Below are 6127 nucleotides of genomic sequence, written 5' to 3' on the forward strand. Positions count from 1 at the left end.
TTTTTCTTTTTATGGACTATCATACTGCTCATTTTGCTTAAGGGCTAAAGGTCTCTGTAGTTGTTTTAAAGGAACACTTTTGGAATATTTAAACATGTGAACGCTCCATAATGTGAAACAGCAATCCTGATCTCTGTTTACTTTGAGCTATTAGAAAGGAATAGCTTTAAAGAAAGTTCATATACATAAAACCTATAAAATATAAGTATATCCCCTAGTGCGTATGTTGCAACACACATTTTCCCGTCTTGCTTCCTCTAGGCCCATAGAATCATTAGAATAATAAAAACTAAAGATCTTGGGAGATCATCAAATTGATTACTTTTCCTCAAGGTTGGATGAGTTAGATCTATTTAATTTGTCAGAGAAAATTGTGATTTGACCAAGCATTTTTTTTGCATTTATTCGCAATTTTCAGAGGTGAGTACATAGTTGTTCTGCGATGGAGGAATGAGAAGCAGATAAACTTTTACAGCCAGTAAAAGCAGTTTATCTCCTTGCTGTTGTTTTGTATGAAGTGTGTGCAGAATTACAGTCAGTCAGCCGTTCCTCAGCTAGTGCAGGAACTTGCGGTCAGTATTTCTGCTCTTCTCACTCACCAGCTAGGACGACTCCTGCCTGTTGCCACCTGGGGTTACTGAGCTGCTGATGACTATAGCTACATAATTTTAGGGACTGTCACAAACCCTGAGAGGGTCGTGTGACTGAGAAACACTAATTTTTTAAGACTTGAAATCTCTCTAGATACCCCAGCACACTGTTTCATCATCATTAACATTAAGAAATTCTTCATATTGTCTGAGCTGAACTTTCTTACTTTAAAGTCCGGTTTAAATCCATTATTTATTACCTTTTTCTCTATGAATAGTATTCATTTCCCCTTTGCAAAAGCTTTTTATATTTTTGAAATCTCTTTGCTCCCTCTCTGACTTCTTTTCTTTCGGCTGAGAGGTTTGACTCAAATATATTAGAGCCCACTTTCTGATTTTTTTTTTGTGCATTTTAAATTTACAGTGGGAGTTTTGTCGTCGGTTTCTCTGGAAATAGGAAATAAACCTCAGTGCCTGTTTGTTATATTTTGTATATTAATGTGTTCATGTGTTGATTTTAGCATTATACTGTTGTTCAAAAAAAACCCAAACCTCCAAATCTTCTGTTCTTTCATCTATGTGTAGGAAATGCCACGTATGAGGCAGGGACCTACGTTTGTGATATGTAGTTAAAAATCAATAGAAAATTATTGGCCGTAATTTTCCATTTCGGAGAAAAAGTAGTTTTAAAATATGATCAGTACAGTCTGTCAGTCAGGAGTCTTAATGAAGATCAAAGCTCATAAAACTATAAGAATATATATGAAAAGCAAGATGAAATGCACCATATCATGTTAAATATCTGTGAACATTTGCAGCAAATGATTATTGATGAAATACTAAGATTAGAGCTAGAATTCATCAGGCAAAATTGGTTTTGAATTGTCATTGAAAAATATCCTGCTGTCACAAAGTTAAACTGGAGATAAGGTTAGTTTGGGGAATACTCTACAGATTTAAACACTGATGAGACAAGGGCACCAAAAGATCTTTGTATTTAGTTGTTAAGAAAGCATGCTGAAAATCCGATAGGCAGTAAGAATGGAAAAATCATTAGATATTACAGGTATAGGCCAGAGAACATCTTGTCTGCACAATAGCTTGAGATAGATGAGAGGTAGAATGTGGAAAAATCAATCAGAGAAAGGAAAAGAACAAGCTATGTGAGCAACAAGACAAAGTAAATGGGAATGTAGTGAAAAGTGGAGACATGAAACATCGCATGGAACTGTGAGCTGTGGAAACAGATCATCAGCGGTCTCTAAAACAGGGACATTAACTACTCCAGCAACCAGTGTAATTATGATAGCTGATGTTCTGAATTTACCGTATAATATAAAATGACAGATTGGACCATTTTCCTCTAGTCTGTACTACTGCAATCTTTAAGCTGCATAAACAGAATACCTGAGAAAATGGCCAAATCATGTGCAGAGGGGCATGCTCTGTCAAATGCTGTCTTTATACTACTTAATTGTATTTTTTTTCATGCTCTGTTAAACAGAAAATCAATATTTCCTGATTGGAAAAGTCTAAAATTGTTACAGACTGATTTTTCAAAGCCAAAAATCTTGAGAAAGGGAAAACAAGGAGAGGGAAGAAGTTAAAAGCCATCAAACCAAGTAAGATGACAGCAGCTGCTGAGAAAAAGATGCATGGAAATTAAAATAGTATTGCATGGCAACATAAGGACAGAAAGCCTAAATATATCTTACTGGAGAGCTTTAAACATCAAAGAAACATCAGAGATGGGTTCTCCAGGCACTATTTTCACTAACTGAAATTATTGTATCTATCACACCTCAGTTTGTTTTAAAAAGTTTTCCTGAAGTTATCCATCCATGTTATACCACTGAGTTCAGCCAAAGCAGTGCAATTTTGATGTATTTAAATATGCAGTTATGCAAATTTCATCAGTTTGTCTTCACAATTCCTTTAATTCCTCAGCTCCCTACCAATACCTCAGTTCTTTTGAATTTATCTTTCTCCCTTCCAACTCTCTATTCTAATCTCCTTGTGTAAACAGATCTACTTCTCCCATTCTACCCCAGCAGTAATCCTCCCCCTACTTCTTCCTCACAGTCTTTAATTCCTCCTCAAAATCATCCTTTTTGCAGAAGTGGACACAACTCCTCAGTCAAAAAGATGCCAAGATGCTCTTGGTGGCTGTAGCATTTGCTGCTCCGGAGGTCCTGCCTTCCTTGTGCTAACTCACTGGATGATGAAGACACAAGGATAAGGAGACAGTCTTTGACGGGCAGGCAAGAGCCAAAAAGGCTAACTGAATTCCTTGACAAGCCAGACAGGGTCCTTGACTACTGAAAAAAAACAAAAGGCCCCTTTCAAACCAAACCAAGGCTAGACAGTCTAGGCGAAGAAATAGAAATCAGGAGCTAAAAATATGAGATAGTCCCTCAGAATCACAGGGTTCAAATCAGAAAACCTGTGCTTTGCAGGTCTAATTCTTGTGAATGCTGGTGCTTGTATCTACATCTTTCTCCATGGTTATTCTTAGACAAAAAGACAGTGTGAGACAGTCAGGGATCTCCTCCCTGTATCTTCTTAAATACCAATTTCCATTTTCCAATGAGTTATTTTGCTCCTGATAACATTTTCCTCCTAATAAATGGCAGCTTTGATTTTGGTCTCTTCTGCCCTTCTGATAGTAGTACTATGCCTTTTCTGATTGTCCCTGCAGATTCTTTGGCACAGATTTTTAAGTTTTGTGCTGTCTCAAAAATCCAGAAGAAACCCACCTTGACTAATGCCAGTATTACAAATCACCTCCTTTTCCAGGTACTTCATTACTGTGGTGATAGACCTCTGGGAGATTCTAGGCATAACTTCCTGTCTTTTCTGAAAATTGACCATTTATTCTTACCTTTTGCTTCCAACCTTACAATAGGAAACCTCCAAGAGAAGACCACATTTTATTTTTTTTCCATAATAACTTCATTTCAAAAAGGTGCCTGTGATGAGGCACCCTTCAAAAACCTATTAGAAAAGTAAGTAAGTACCTTATGCCAGATGATTCTCTTTTTTTCCTGTGTATTTTGGCTCCTTAAAAGAACTCTGAAAGAACCGTGAGGCATGAGTTCCTTCTGTTGTATTAATTCTCCTGAATTTGTCAGAGATCTTGTTAAGCCTAAGAAACCTAAGGTGTAGATCAGGTAAATATTGAAATAATTCCATATTTACAAAGAGTCACAATATTAAAGTCTTGATTATACAGCAAACTAGATAAACAACCAAACTACAATGCGGAAGGTTTCATAAGAGACTATTTCTTTACGGGGCTACTAATTTTTTTTAGATCATGACATCTCATATAACATTTTTTTTCCTGTTATCCATAATGGTAAGACTATTGACATGTTAGGATTTGGTTACATGCAGTGTGTTAAAAGCAATACTCTTTCCTTTCTGTTTCTCAGATACAAGTAACACATATACATGTCACCAGTTCCTGAATGTGTGTTACTTGGCCCTACATAATCAATTTAACTGCATACATTATCAATTGTGTTTATTATTTGCAGTAATTTATCAGTCAACTCTTTAATAAGCTAATTACTTTTTTTTTTTTTTTTTTACAATATAGACTACAGTGACTAAGCAACAGATTTTTAAGGTCTATTTTGGTTCACAAAAATAGTTCACTTATGTTAGAGTATGCTTTGAACACTCTAGAATGGAAAGTGGGGTGGATGCTGTTCAAGTAACCCTCAAGAAAGCCACAACTCGAGACTCAGGTGAGCGGAATACGTTTGGTTTGAAGGGAGTTCTCTTTTCTATTGTTGTTGCCAATTCACTAGAAAGAAGTTAGATTTACTGGAAATCTTTCAAGAAATCATCAGAAGAGGATACTCCATTCCTCTGAAAATATGGCTGATTTATGTTTGAGGTTACATCTCCCAGTTAATAGCTTGCATTTAAATTCCGTTAGAATTCATCAGGGATGTCACATGAAGAATTTATTGATTTGTTTTTTCTAAACCTCTACTACTGGAGGAGCCAATTGCTTCTATCTGTCTCTGCGAATCACTGTTTGGCTGAAGCAGCTTAACCCAGGCCCTCCATAGCAAACACCAGTGCGAAGAGTTTGTTCAGCCATAGACCTACAAGAGTGCCGTGTTTCACCCTCTTTGTACGTCAGCCTGAGGGAATCCACGAGTGGCTTCCTGCTTCTGATGTACTTGGGAAAGGTGTTATTAGCCACTAGCGAGCTGCTAATGTTCTATCATGTTCTTTAATTTAACATGCCAATAATAAATGCTAGTTTTTGACATGGTTGTGACTTGCTCTTTTTGAAGTTGTCCTTTTCTGCTTTTAACCTTTGTAATTTATTGTTTAATGGTGTCAGTTCTTCTCTGGTCTTTTTTCTTTAAAAAAATTTTTTTTTTGAATGGGGCTTATATTTCCTTTGAACTGGTTCTGCTCTGTTTCTACTACCTGAAAAAAAGTCTTTATCGACGCCAAACACTCCATCCTTTGACTTGTTCTTTTAATCTTTTAATAAGCTTCCTTACTTTTATACAGTTCTCTTTTTTTAGGTTAAGTGATCCTTCAGTGACTTTTCATAGCTTTATTCTCTCTAAAAAATGCGTTGAGTTTGAGTAACTGTGGTCACTATATCAGTATCATTTTGAAACAAACCAGTAGTAATTCAGGAAACTCAGGAAAATTTGCTTCACCTCTTCCTGGATTTCTTTCTTGTTCCAAGAAAATGTAATTTAAGTGTGTGTGAAATTAAGTGGCTATGTTATGCTCCCTTGTGACATTTACCCAGGGTGTATGGGGATAAAACTCTTCCAGTATTAGTCTCCCGCCCTTACAGTCTCTTTACTTTTCTTTAGCATATAACAATATACCAGCCACTTCTCTGAGTGGTTAAGAATATAGCAATAATACCCTTTTTCAGTTCAGGCATGGAAGTTTTAGTCTGTATGGATTCTGCGCTTCTTTGCAACACTGTTAGTATTTTTGTATTTTTGTTCTATTTTACTCTCAGTTTTCATTAACACGTAACTTCTCCTTCACAAATGACAATGCATACTATGTTAATCCTATATACTGTGTCACTGCTATGTAATGAATGACATGGAATATAGGGATATAATGAATATAATGACATAATATGATATAATGGATATAAAACATTATATAAGTAATATAAGGTCATGTCTGGTAGCAGCTTGCACCATAGATCATTTTTTACACCAAGTTTTTGAACCATCAGTGTTATCACAAAGAACTAAGTTTTCCAGGCCACCATCTTATTTTTAGATTCTTGAAGTGCATATAAAACTGTGGTCTTGAGCTGGTGACCTATTTTAATAGATCCTCTGTAAAAGAGACTTTATTTGTTGAAATTCTATTTCAGTGTTTCCTATCAGAATTTTATCAACTTCCATGTCAAACTTCATGTGAAAATATAATCTCTAGTTTAATGACTTCATCCTTAGAATATTTGTTATATGAGGCTGTGTTCTCTTTCATACCTGCTGGCTTTTCTGAAGTCTTAATTTTACAGACTC

This window comes from Tinamus guttatus, unplaced genomic scaffold, assembly GCF_059628265.1.
Source record: "Tinamus guttatus ecotype Peru unplaced genomic scaffold, ASM5962826v1 Tinamus_guttatus_pri_ptg000115l, whole genome shotgun sequence".
NCBI classification, from domain to species: domain Eukaryota; kingdom Metazoa; phylum Chordata; class Aves; order Tinamiformes; family Tinamidae; genus Tinamus; species Tinamus guttatus.